This window comes from Oncorhynchus kisutch, linkage group LG4, assembly GCF_002021735.2.
Source record: "Oncorhynchus kisutch isolate 150728-3 linkage group LG4, Okis_V2, whole genome shotgun sequence".
NCBI classification, from domain to species: domain Eukaryota; kingdom Metazoa; phylum Chordata; class Actinopteri; order Salmoniformes; family Salmonidae; genus Oncorhynchus; species Oncorhynchus kisutch.
In genome coordinates this window covers 64,894,078-64,909,056 of record NC_034177.2, presented here as the reverse complement: position 1 = coordinate 64,909,056, position 14,979 = coordinate 64,894,078, and positions in this window count along the sequence as shown.

Here is a 14,979-nt window from a genome sequence, read left to right as displayed (position 1 = left end):
GGTCACGTACGTGATAGGCCTATCTGGTTTATATTACACTGAACTAAATTATAAACGTAACATGTAAAGTGTTGGTACCATGTTTCATGAGCTGAAATAAAAGATCTGAGAAATGTTCCATATGCACAAAAAGCTTATTTCTCTCTCAAAAAAAGTGCACTAATTTGTTTACATCCTTGTTAGTGAGAATTTCTCATTTGCCAAGTGACAGGTGTGGCATATCAAGAAGCTGATTAAACAGCATGATCTTTACACATGTGCACCTTGTGCTGGGGACAATAAAAGGCTACTCTAAAATGTGCAGTTTGGTAATGCAACACAATGCCACAGGTGTCTCAAGTTGAGGGAGTGTGCAATTTGCATGCTGACTGCAGGAATGCCCACCAGAGCTGTTGCCAGAGAATGGAATGTTAATTTCTCTATCATAAGCCGCCTCCAACGTAATTTTTGTGAATTCGGCAGTAGTCCAAACAGCCTCACAACCGCAGACCACGTGTATGGAGTTGTGTGAGCGAGCAGTTTGCTGATGCGAGAATATAGCAAGAATTAATACAAATCCTTTACACATATGGTATTGACTGAACAGAGTGCCCCATGGTGGCAGTGGGGCTATGGTATGGGCTGCAGACATAGATTTTTTTTTTTACCCTTTATTTATTTAGGCAAGTCAGTTAAGAACAAATTCTTATGTACAATGACGGCCTACCGGGGAACAGTGGGTTAACTGCCTTCTTCAGGGCCAGAACGACTGATTTTTACCTTGTCAGCTCGGGGATTCAATCCAGAAACCTTTCGGTTACTGGCCCAACGCGCTAACCACTAGGCTACATGCCACCCCTATGAATCAGTCTCTAAACCCTAAACCTCAACTAAATCTTGTAATAAATAATGTGGAAATTGTGAAAGTTGAGGTGACTAAACTGCTTGGTGTAACCCTGGATTGTAAACTGTCATGGTCAAGACATATTGATACAACAGTAGCTAAGATGGAGAGAAGTCTGTCCATAATAAAGCGCTACTCTACCTTCTTAACAGCACTATCAACAAGGCATGTCCTACAGGCCCTAGTTTTGTTGCACCAGGACTACTGTTCAGTCGTGTGGTCAGGTGCCACAATATGGAACTCTATTCAACATCAAGTAACTGATGCAAGCAGTAAAATTTGATTTAAGATACAGATAAAAAATACACCTTGTGGAACAGCAGGGACTGTGAAGCCACACAAACATAAGGCACAGCCACATGCATACACAGACACGATAACATAGGCATTATACACACGGGTACACATGGATTTTGTATTGTAGATATGTGGTAGTGGTGGAGTAGGGGCCTGAGAACACAATGTGTTGTGAAATCTGTAAATGTATTGTAATGTTTTTAAAACTGCCTTAGTTTTGCTGGACCTAATGGGGATCCATAATAAATACAAATGAACACAATTGCATTTCATCTATAGCAATTTGAATTCACAGAGATACCATGAAGAGATCCTGAGGCCCATTGTTGTGCCATTCATCCACCGCCATCACCTCATGTTTCAGCATAATAATGCAAAACCCCATGTCACTTCCATGGCCTGCATACTTACCAGACATGTCACCAATTGAGCATGTTTGGGATGCTCTGGATCGACGTGCATCACAGCATATTCCAGTTCCCGCCAATATCCAGCAACTTCGCACAGCCATTGAAGTGGAGTGGGACAACATTTCACAGGCCACAATCAACAGCCTGATCAACTCTATGTGTAGGAGATGTGTTGCGCTGCATAAGGCAAATGGTGGTCACACCAGATACTGACTGGTTTTCTGATCCATGCCCATTTGGGGGTGGATCTGCATATCTGTGTTCCCAGTCATGTGAAATCCATAGATTAGGGCTTAATGAATTTATTTCAATGGACTGATTTCGTTATGAACTAACTCAGTAAAATCTTAGAAATTGTTGCATGTTGAGTTTATATTTTTGTTCAGTATATTACCCTTACAACAACATAAAATGTCCTGTGATACTGTAGATTTGATACATTTTCCTATTTTGGAATCAACGTTTGTTTGTTCACAACATTATTATTGTAGTCCTCCATGGTTTTGCTTTAATGCTGCAATATGTAACTTTTTGGGGTGACCTGACCAAATTCACATAGAAAGTGAGTTAAAGATCTGTCATTCTCATTGAAAGCAAGTCTAAGAAGCGTTAGAACTGTTCTATTCGCTACATTTCTATGCATCACGTTCTTACATTTCGTTTGCGTCTTTTACATTTGGTTTTGTACACCAGCTTCAAACAGCTGAAAATACAATCTTTTTGGTTATGGAAAATATATTTCACAATGATTCTTTACGCAATGACTACTTGTTCTGTCACATAAACTGAAATTAGGCAAACCATTCGAATTTGAGCGACCAGGATATGTCGAGCCGATTTATGCATAGTGCACATTCAATATAAGTATATACTTAGTCCTACCACCAGGGGGAGACATTCAATCTGTTAGCTGCAGACGTGCCTCATATATTGTGGAAAAAATGTAAATTGTCTGTCTCCTTATTCATCCTGTTTTCAGGTTTGTAACATTTATAACAATTGTTTTATATATTTTTAAATCTAGAGATAACATGTTTATCTAAACTGTGATGAGTTTTTTACATTTATTTTGTACTTTTTACACCTTTTTCTTGATAGAGTCTTGTCCCATCGCTGCAACTCCTGTATGGACTCGGGAGAGGCAAGGGTCAGAGAGCCATGCATCCTCTGAAACATGACCCTGCCAAGCCGCACTGCTTCTTGACACACTGTCTGCTTAACTCTCAAGCCAGCCACACCAATGTGTTGGTGGAAACACTATACAACTGGCCACCGTGGTCAGCGTGCATGCGCCCGGCCTGCCACAAGGAGTCGCTAGAATGCGATGGGACAAGGCCATCCTGGGACAAGAACAGCCAAGCTAAACTAGGTAGCTTTGTATGTGAATGAGACAAGATGACATCTCAGATTAAATGTATTTTCGCTGTAAACGTTTTGGCTCTTAAATGGTTTATTTTGTTGTGTTTTTTAAATTTATTTTTACAAATGATGGCTCGTATTAAGTGTATTTACATGAGTACATATGAACTACGCCAATTATATGTATTTTAGAAGGTTCATTTTTCTGAATGTGTCTCTAACAGTCGCATGCTAACGGCTAACGTTAGCTAGCTACTTGTTGTTAGCTAGCTAACCATGGGTTTTTGTTACATTTAATACACCGGCCGCTTCTATAATTTGTTTGTACAATTAGCACTGTAAAGCCTACACTGTATAGAGTGAATCAGATGTACTGTTGCCTCATCAATGCATTGATGTATTTAGTGTTTTTGCACACCACCATCTTTAGTGATAGGGTAGCTAACGTTAGCTAAACAAACACAAATGAGATCATCTGCTACATGAATAGCAGATAGCTAGTTTTAGCTACGTCATGACAATATTGAGAAAACGGGATTGTAAATGTGTTTGAGAATGTGTGAAAGTGTTTGCTATTGCCATAATATGTTTGGTATGACATTTAGTTAACAGCTTTCCTTAGCGGTTCATAGTAGCATACTCTGTTCCAGGGGTTGGAACGCAACAATGCCCTCACTCTATTCCAGTGTCTGCCAGTCAGCTGAAAATCTTTGCCAGTGTGTGTGCAGGCTACCTGCCTCTCCCCCTCTGAAGCATCGCTGTAGCCTACTGACGTCACAAACGTGATTCAGAAATGAGGGAGAAATTAATTATATATTTTCTTTACTTAAATGCTAGTTAGGGATACTATAGTTATCACATTTCACATGTGATTTATTAAATACTAAAAGGTAAGATGTGTTTTTAATTCTGGTGCCGCTCTGCACACACAAGCTTGTTTGCTTGCTAGCTAGCTCTGGTCCGACGTTAAGCCATTCAAAGTTCATCCATAGAAGCTGCTCCTCCGTAGGTATAATTCTGTAGGCTCAATTCAGATAATGCATGTCATCACAAGATGCCCAGCGCTTCAAGCAAAGCATCCTCCTCCACCCTCTCTCACTCTCTCCCCACCAGCAAAATTTCAGTTGCATCTTGTGCGAGTTATAGATTGCCCGTGTAACAGTATAACTTTAGACCGTCCCCTCGCCCATACCTGGGCGCGAACCATGGACCCTCTGCACACATCAACAACAGTCACCCACGAAGAATCGTTACCCATCGCTCCGCAAAAGCCCTTGGAGAGCAAGGGGAACTACTACTGTCACTTTACTTGGACTAAGAAAATACCCTTCATGACACTGCCAAGCAGCATTCTGACCATCCTGTGTCATTTTACTTGGACTAAGAAAATACCCTTCATGACACTGTCGTGAAGCATTATGACAATCATGATCATATAAGCCAGATAGGCCTACGTACGTACATGCCCTTATGTCAGTCATCAGTCACAAAGAAGGTGTCTTGTCCTGCTCCTGAATCCTGCATTCATCCCAGTCATCAGCAACGGAGCATTGAGGTAGGTAAATGACATCAATGTGTGCACAATTACAATTACAATGATAATGTAATATGTTAAATTTCAGGAAATTTTATAAAACAAAAATGCTGTTTCGAAGTAGGCTATAGTTTAATGGAAGGGTTTGCCTTGTGTGGTATGTTTTGTGGGTTTTGACAATCTTATGTAGGGGTCGTAACCAGCCGTCAAATACACAATACATGTCACAACAGGTCTAAATATATGGGTCATGACTCATGTCAGTATTATGACAGGTTATGAAACATTATGTCAGTTATAACATGGTCATGACCATGCCATAACGTGTTATGATGCTAGATGTTTTTTAAATATTTATATATATATATTTTAAATTTAACCTGCATTTAACTAGGCAAGTCAGATAAGAAAAAAATTGTTATTCACAATGACGGCCTACACTGGCCAAACCCGGACAGCGCTGGGCCAATTGTGCGCCGCCCTATGGGACTCCCAATCACAGCCGGTTGTGATACAGCCTGGATTAAACCAGGGTGTCTGTAGTGACACCTCTAGCACTGAGAGGCAGTGCCTTAGACCGCCGCGCCACTCGGGAGCCAAATAGTGTTACCAAATATTATTTAGGGTGCCCCTCACTAATTTTGATGTCTTCACTATTATTCTACAATGAAGAAAATAGTAACACTAAAGAAAAACCCTGGAATGAGTAGGTGTGCCCAAACTTTTGACTGGTACTGTATATTTTATATAGGATGAAAAATATTTGTTAATGTTTCTATATGGAATTTTCAACCCAATTTCAATGTATCCATAGTTCTGATGATTATGTTGACTGGCAGGATTTGTGACTGTTGACAAATTTGATCCTACAGACCTCTTTCTAAGAATGGACATTTGCCCGGTGGATTTGCCCGGTGGCTCCCTCCAGCCTCCTGCCTATGCTCTCATGTTCTCCTGAGGGAAATCATGTGGCTTGTATTGACTCTGTCAAAGGAAGCAGGGTGAGGTGGACTTAGGAAGGTACGGGGTAACCTGACCCCTTGTCAGGAGCAGGCATTACACAGTTAGAGAGCAGAGTGATCTCAGGGGTGAAGGAAATCGTGTGACTTCAAAGTACCGGCACACCACACACACACACACTGACAGAACAGGTTGTGTGCTTCGGTGTCATAATCTGTGTATCATATATCTGTGACACACACACTGTTGAGATGATCTATGAACATTTCTTCAATGTCACCTCTATACCCTTGCATCATTAATGCTGGGGAGGGACTTAGTGGGTATTGTGCTACATAAAACCAACATTAATCAGTGTCTGTCACTTCTACAGGCTCCTGGGGTTGGTCTGGATCCAATAAAGCTGTCATGGTTTACGGCAAAGCTCCAGACTTGCACTGCCGGTGAAGCAGCCATCTCTGGTCATTTATCCAAGGTTGTTTTGGCAAGTGCCAAAGCCAACCAGCTCTCTCCTTAAGACAAGGGTGCCCCTCACTACCCAAAACCCCCCAGAAAGCTTTGCACGCAGCTTGCCAAAACACTGCAAAAGGGTTTCACGCCTGAGCACGGATTTGATTGAGACTGCTTTCTCTTTAGTGTTTCATTCGTCATTGTAATTAGCTATAATCAAGGGGGGGGTTCACAATGTAGTGTGTGAACCAACTATTCACAGCCCAGGTTCATTTGAATATGAATCTCCACAGTAACCAACCATAAAACAGAGGGAGACAAAGAAGGCCTCGCTTGAGGATTCTGCTCAGTCGCGGTTCCCCCCCTCCATTCCCGATCCCACCCCTCAACCACCACCCACCCTCTCTGTCCAGCATCTCTGCCCTGCTCAAGGCCCAGGCTTCCTAAAACATGGCCTGCTTAATGAAGACAATATCATATTATTTCCCCTTGAATGACACAGAGAGGACTGGCGCTCTTTGCAGGGCTGCCAAGGACAGTGGACAAAGAGCAGAGGCAGGGAGAAGGAGAGCACAGCCCCCCCACTCCAATCCATAGCGCACAGGGGCCTGGGACTGAGCACATATCCAGGGGCCAGGGCCAAAGCTTTCCTCATCTCTCACAGCCCGAGTACCACTCTATCACTTGCATAGAAATACAAATATTTTCCTTGTGAATGACTAAATATAAGCTTATGCACTGTAGCAAATACGAGCAGGTCTTTGTAATTTTCCAGTGTCAGTCTGACACAATCTTAGTCCTCGAAGATTACTTATTTTTGGAGAAAATACATTCTAGGGGGATGCAGGTGAGCAGCAACAAACACCTCTGACGCAAATACACTGAACAAAAATATAAACACAACATGGTCCCATGTTTCATGAGCTGAAATAAAAGATCCCAGAAATGTTCCATAGGCACAAAAAGCTTATTTCTCTCCAAGTTTGTGCACAAATTTGTTTAAATCCCTGTTAGTGAGCATTTCTCCTTTGCCAAGATAATCCATCCACCTGACAGGTGTGGCATATCAAGAAGCTGATTAAACAGCATGATCATTACACAGGTGCACCTTGTGCTGGGGACAATTAAAGGCCACTCTAAAATGTGCAGTTTTGTCACACGGCACAATGCCACAGGTGTCTCAAGTTGAGGGAGTGTGCAATTGGGATGCTGACTGCAGGAATGTTAATTTCTCTACCATTGTCACGCCCTGGTCAAAGTATTTTGTGTTTATCTTTATGTATTTGGTCAGGCCAGGGTGTGGCATGGAGTTTTTGTATTGTGGTGTGTTTTGTCTTGGGGTTTTGGTGTGTATATATTTGGGATTGTAGCTAGTGGGGTTATCTAGCAAGGTCTATGGCTGTCTGGAGTGATTCTCAATCAGAGGCAGGTGCTTATCGTTGTCTCTGATTGGGAACCATATTTAGGCAGCCATATTCTTTGAGTTTGTCGTGGGTGATTGTCCTTAGTGTCTTACTTGTACTCTCTGTTAGTTTGCACTAGATAGGCTGTTTTCGGTTTTCATTACGTTTATTGTTTTGTAGTGTTTAGTGTTTAGTCGTGTTTACGTTTTGTTTAATAAATATGGATCGCAATCGACACGCTGCAGTTTGGTCCGACTCTCCTTCATCACCACTAGAAAACCGTAACAGAATCACCCACCACCAACGGACCAAGCGGCGTGTCAACAAGCAGGAGCAGCCGAAAAAGGAGATGCTCAATAAGGATTCCTGGACATGGGAGGAAATCCTCGACGGGAGAGGACCCTGGTCTAAACCAGGGGAGTGTAGCCGCCCAAAGGAGCAGCAGGAACGGAGGCAACAGAGGCAGCAGCAGCAGGAGCAGCAGCTGCAGTGGGAGCGGCTGCACCACCTGGATAAATGGACATGGGAGGAGGAACTGGACGGAAAAGGACCCTGGGCTCAGCCTGGAGAATATCGCCACCCCAAAGAAGAACTAGAGGCGGAGAAAGCGGAGAGGCGCAGATATGAGGAGGCAGCACGGCGAGAGTCAGCCCCAAAAATGTCTTGGGGGGGGGGGGGGGGGGGGACCTGCGCAAACTCCCTGTGCTTACCGGGGGGCTGGAGAGACTGGGCAGGCACCGTGTTATGCTGTGGAGCGCACGGTGTCTCCAGTGCGGGTGCACAGCCCGGTTCGGCATATTCCAGCTCCGCGTATCGGCCGGGCTAGATTGAGCGTGATGCCATTAAGCCAGCTCTACGCATTTGGTCCCCAGTGCGTCTCCTTGGGCCAGCTTACATGGCACCAGCCTTGCGCTCGGTGTCTCCGGTTCACCTGCATAGCCCAGTGCGGGCTATTCCACCTCGCCGCACTGGCAGGGCAACCGAGAGCATTCAACCAGGTAAGGTTGGGCAGGCTCGGTGCTCAAGAGCTCCAGTGTGCCTGCACGGCCCGGTCTATCCGTCACCACCTCCACGCACCAGTCCTCCGGTAGCAGCTCCCCGCACCAGGCTTCCTGTGCTTGTCCTCGATCCAGTACCACCAGTTCCAGCACTACACACCAGGCCTTCAGTGCGCCTCGCCTGTTCAGCGCAGCCAGCGCTTTTCTCCTCTCCTGCGCTGCCGGAGTCTCCCGCCTGTTCAGCGCAACCAGAGCCTCTCTCCTCTCCTGCGCTGCCGGAGTCTCCCGCCTGTTCAGCGCAGCCAGCCTGCATGGAGAAGCCAGCCTGCATGGAGCAGCCAGAGCTGTCTGCCTGCATGGAGCAGCTAAAGCTGTCAGTCTGCATGGAGCAGCCAGAGCTGTCAGTCTGCATGAAGCAGCCAGAGCTGTCAGTCTGCATAGAGCAGCCAGAGCTGCCAGTCTGCAAGGAGCTGCCAGTCTACATGGAGCAGCCAGAGCTGTCAGTCTACATGGAGCAGCCAGAGCTGTCAGTCTACATGGAGCAGCCAGAGCTGTCAGTCTGCATGGAGCAGCCAGAGCTGTCAGTCTGCATGGAGCAGCCAGAGATGTCAGTCTGCATGGAGCAGCCAGAGATGTCAGTCTGCATGGAGCAGCCAGAGATGTCAGTCTGCATGGAGCAGCCAGAGCTGTCAGTCTACATGAAGCAGCCAGTCTACATGGAGCAGCCAGAGATGTCAGTCTGCATGAAGCAGCCAGAGCTGTCAGTCTGCATAGAGCAGCCAGAACTGCCAGTCTGCAAGGAGCTGCCAGTCTACATGGAGCAGCCAGAGCTGTCAGTCTACATGGAGCAGCCAGAGCTGTCAGTCTACATGGAGCAGCCAGAGCTGTCAGTCTGCATGGAGCAGCCAGAGCTGTCAGTCTGCATGGAGCAGCCAGAGCTGTCAGTCTGCATGGAGCAGCCAGAGCTGTCAGTCTGCATGGAGCAGCCAGAGATGTCAGTCTGCATGGAGCAGCCAGAGCTGTCAGTCTACATGAAGCAGCCAGTCTACATGGAGCAGCCAGAGATGTCAGTCTGCATGAAGCAGCCAGAGCTGTCAGTCTGCATAGAGCAGCCAGAGATGCCAGTCTGCAAGGAGCTGCCAGTCTACATGGAGCAGCCAGAGCTGTCAGTCTGCACGGAGCTGTCAGTCTGCACGGAGCTGTCAATCTGCACGGAGCTGTCAATCTGCACGGAGCTGTCAATCTGCACGGAGCTGTCAGTCTGCACGGAGCTGCCAGTCTGTAAGGAGCTGCCAGTCTGCAAGGGGCTGCCAGTCTGCAAGGGGCTGCCAGTCAGCACGGAGCCGCCAGAGCTGTCAGTCTGTAAGAAGCCGCCAGAGCTGTCAGCCTATATGGAGCAACCCCAGTCTGCCCAGCGTCGTCAGTCTGCCCAGCGTCGCCAGTCTGCCCAGCGTCGCCAGTCTGCCCAGCGTCGCCAGTCTGCCCAGCGTCGCCAGTCTGCCCAGCGCCGCCAGTCTGCCCAGCGCCGCCAGTCGACCAGACTCTTCCAGATCTGCCAGTCAACCAGACTCTTCCAGATCTGCCAGTCAACCAGACTCTTCCAGATCTGCCAGTCAACCAGACTCTTTCAGATCTGCCAGACTCTTCCAGATCTGCCAGTCAGCCAGACTCTTCCAGATCTGCCAGTCGGCCAGGACCTGCCAACCAGCCAGGATCTGGTAGATCTACCTACCTGCCTGAGCTTTCTCTCACTCCTGAGCTTTCTCTCACTCCTGAGCTTTCTCTCACTCCTGAGCTTTCTCTCACTCCTGAGCTTTCTCTCACTCCTGAGCTTTCTCTCACTCCTGAGCTTTCTCTCACTCCTGTGCTTTCTCTCACTCCTGAGCTTTCTCTCACTCCTGAGCCTTCTCTCACTCCCGAGTAGTCTCTCACTCCCGAGCTTCCCCTCAGTCCCGAGCTGTCCTTCAGTCCCGATCTGCTCCCTCAGTCCAGTGGGTTTCTGGGTGAGGACTACTAGGTCATGGTCGGCGGCGAGGGTGGTCTATCCAGGGACGCGAGGAGAGGGGACTAAGACATCAACTGAGTGGGTTCATCGTCCCGCGCCAGAGCCGCCACCATTGGACAGACGCCCACCCGGACCCTCCCTATTGTTTTGAGGTGCGTTCGGGAGTCCGCACCTTAGGGGGGGGGGGTTCTGTCACGCCCTGGTCAAAGTATTTTGTGTTTATCTTTATGTATTTGGTCAGGCCAGGGTGTGGCATGGAGTTTTTGTATTGTGGTGTGTTTTGTCTTGGGGTTTTGGTGTGTATATATTTGGGATTGTAGCTAGTGGGGTTATCTAGCAAGGTCTATGGCTGTCTGGAGTGATTCTCAATCAGAGGCAGGTGCTTATCGTTGTCTCTGATTGGGAACCATATTTAGGCAGCCATATTCTTTGAGTTTGTCGTGGGTGATTGTCCTTAGTGTCTTACTTGTACTCTCTGTTAGTTTGCACTAGATAGGCTGTTTTCGGTTTTCATTACGTTTATTGTTTTGTAGTGTTTAGTGTTTAGTCGTGTTTACGTTTTGTTTAATAAATATGGATCGCAATCGACACACTGCAGTTTGGTCCGACTCTCCTTCATCACCACTAGAAAACCGTAACAACCATAAGCCGCCTCCAACATCATTTTAGAGAATGTGGCAGTACGTCCAACTGGCCTCACAACTGCAGACACCCTGTAACCACGCCGGCCCAGAACCTTCCCACCTGGCTTCTTCACCTGCGGAATCATCTCAGACCAGCCACCAGCTGGTGAAACTGTGGGTTTGCATAATCAAATAATTAGAAACCATCTCAGGGAAGCTGACTGCAGTTCGGGGTCGTAACCGACTTCAGTGGGCAAATGCTCACCTTTGATGCCCACTGGCACGCTTGAGAAGTGTGGTCTTCACTGATGAATCCTGGTTTCAACTGTACCGGGTAGTGTGTATGATGTTGTGTGGGCGAATGGTTTGCTGATGTCAACATTGTGAACAGAATGCCCTATGGTGGCGGTGGGGTTATGATATGGGCAGGCATAAGCTACGGACAACGAACACAATTGCATTTTATTGATGGCAATTTTAATGTGCAGAGATACTGTGCCGAGATCCTGAGGCCCATTGTCAGCCCCATGTCGCAAGGATCTGTACACAATTCCTGGAAGCTGAACATTTCCCAGTTCTTCCATGGTCTGCATACTCGCCAGTCGTCACCCATTGAGCATGTTTGGGACAGCAAGTTCTAGTTCCCGCCAATATCCAACAACTTCGCACAGCCATCGAAGAGGAGTGGGACAACATTCCAAAGGCCACAATCAACAGCCTGATCAATTCTTTCTGAAGGAGATGTGTCGCACTGCATGAGGCAAATGGTGGTCACACAAGATAGCGACTGGTTTTCCGATCCACACCTCTACTTTTTTTAAGGTATCTTTGACCAACATATGCATATTTGTATTCCCAGTCATGTGAAATCCATAGATTAGGTCCTAATGAATTTATTTCAATTGACTGATTTCCTTATATGAACTGTAACTCAGTAAAATCTTTGAAATTGTTGCATGTTGCGTTTATATTTTTGTTCAGTGTAAAAAGGAGTGCCTCACATCAAAAGAGACAGATCAAAAAATAACCCAGGCACAGAAAAACACATTTCTGATTCATCTGAAGTCGTTTCAGTTTTCAACTTACTTAAAACAGTAGGCTACTACTCATACAGTCAAACTGATTTGACATGGATTGAGTTGCCATTTTCCTCATCAACCTCCATAATGATATCCTACAGCGTCACTGAGCTCACCCCAGAACCCCCTGGGCAGTAAATTGATGCAGTGTGGTAAAATGTGGAGCACTTTGACCACAGGCATCCCACTCCTTAATAATTCTGTGCAGAAATGATCAGGGTGTCTTGACAGGCACTACTCCAATCTAGCCGTGATGAATGAAGACCCCTTATTTCAATAATTACATGAAGCAATAATTGCTATGAATACCTTAATTCTAATACACTTGCAAATTAAATTCTCTTGCACCGAAGAGGAGGGAGAGGAACAACGTTGGATACATATATACATTTTCATAGTTATGAAAGGGCCCACTGGGAAAACAAAGATGAGGTACGAGAGGGAGGGAATCTGGTGTTGTGCATATTAACTGAACCATGTTCATGAAACTAAATTACACCATTGAACACCATCCTGGAAGCTGAACATTTCCCAGTTCTTCCATGGCCTGCATAAAAGTAATGTACTTGTTATTGTGTCTTTTACGGTCTCAGGGCACCATTAAAAATGAGACGCTGGTCTCAATTGTGCGTCCTTTCATCAGAAGTTAACCAATGTTATCGGCTACCATTGAACCCTAACCCTAACCCATAGTATAATACTCTGTGAATTTATCACACAACTTCTGCAATAGAATCGATGACACGTTATATGAATGTATCATTCTTTGGGTACCAAAACATACCCATAAAAGAACGATTGTCATATCAACTTTTCCATGTCTTCATCCACATTCCTCTCTCCCTTCATCTACCTCTCTCTGTGCCCCACCTACCCCCTCTCTCCACCCATGTACTCTCCCTGCCCCCTGAAGCACCATACTTAGTGCACCACCTGCTGGTGACAGGGTTTTCTGACCCCACACTTGGTAGGGCAGTGGGATTGAGGGTACTGAAAAAGCCTTATACTAAAAGTTCAGAGTACATTGAAGAGGGTCAGCTAGAGCAAAGTAAGGTGTAGAATACAAATAGTGTTCCCTATAAATAGTGTTCCATGCCAAATAAAATGCTTTGTGAGATTAAGGTTTTTATAAATTTATTAGCAAATTATGGTGGAAAATAAGTATTTGGTCAATAACAAATGTTTATCTCAAAACTTTGTTATATACCCTTTGTTGGCAATGACAGAGGTCAACATTTTCTGTAAGTCTTCACAAGGTTTTCACACACTGTTGCTGGTATTTTGGACCATTCCTCCATGCAGATCTCCTCTAGAGCAGTGATGTTTTGGGGCTGTTGCTGGGCAACACAGACTTTCAACTCCCTCCAAAGATTTTCTATGGGGTTGAGATCTGGAGACTGGCTAGGCCACTCCAGGACCTTGAAATGCTTCTTACGAAGCAACTCTTACGTTGCCCGGCGGTGTGTTTGGGATCATTGTCATGCTGAAAGTCCCAGCCACGTTTCATCTTCAATGCCCTTGCTGATGGAAGGAGGTTTTCACTCAAAATCTCATGATACATGGCCCCATTCATTCTTTCATTTACACGGATCAGTCGTCCTGGTCCCTTTGCAGAAAAACAGCCCCAAAGCATGATGTTTTCACCCCCATGCTTCACAGTAGGTATGGTGTTCTTTGTCGTGTTTTGGGGTGGGAGAAGCATCGCTTGTAGCGAGGTTACTGAGCGCCTGGGAGGTTTCCTGGTGGCTTGCTCCAGTAATGAGTTTAACATATGGTCATGGCGTTCCTCCAAGGTATGGAGTCCTTCAATAAGGTTCAGAAGTAGCTCCTCCTGTCTTCCAATGGTGGCTCCTTGCAGGGAGACAGCAGTGTGGAGCTGGTGTGAGTCTGCTGGGTCAGTCATGGCCAGTTCGTACTATCAGAACTGAGGATAAGACCCAGATGCAGACACAGGGGGCGGATGGTTCGGTTGTCAGAATATTTATTTATTATCACAAAGGGTCAGGCAAAAGGGCAGGTCGAGGGAAAGCAGACGTTCGTAATCCAAGGCAGAGTCAACAAGGGACAGAATGGCAGGCAGGCAGGCAGGCTCAGGGTCAGGGCAGGCTGAAAGGTCGGAACAGGGAAGACTAGAAAACAAAACTAGAGAGAAGGTAACACACGGAAAAACACGACTTGATGAGATGAACTGGCAACAGACAAACAGAAAACACAAGTATAAATACACAGGGGATAATGTGGAAAAATAGGAGACACCTGGTGGGGTGGAGACAAGCACAAAACAGATGAAACAGATCAGGGTGTGACACTGAGCTCAATTTCGAGTGTCATAGCAAATGGTCTGAATGCTTATGTAAATAAGGGATTTCTGTTTTTTATTTTTAAAACATTTACAAAAATGTCGAAAAACCTGTTTTCGCTTTGACATTATGGGTTATTTTGTGTAGATTGATGAGAATGTATTTATTTTTAATCCATTTTAGAATAAAGCTGTAACTTAACAAAATGTGGAAAAATAATTTAATTTCAAGTAGACCACCATAGTCCCTGTGCTAAAGAACGCCAAGGTAAACTGTCTAAATGACGCCCCATAGCACTCAGATCTGTAGCCATGAAATGCTTTGAAAGGCTGGTCAGGGTTCACATAAACACTATCATCCCAGACACCCTGGACCCACTTCAATTTGCATACCGCCGTAATTGATGCACAGATGATGCAATCTCTACTGCACTCCACACTGCCCTTTCCCACTTGGACAAAAGGAATACCTACATGAGAATCCTGTTCATTAACTACAGCTCAACGTTCAACACCATAATGCCCTCCAAGCTCATCACTAAGCCAAGGACCCTGGGACCGAACACCTCCCTCTGCAACTGGATCCTGGACTTCCCGATGGGACGCCTCCAGGTGGTGAGGGTAGGCAAAAACACATCTGCCACACTGAACCCCAGGGGAGCGTGCTTAGTCCCTTCCT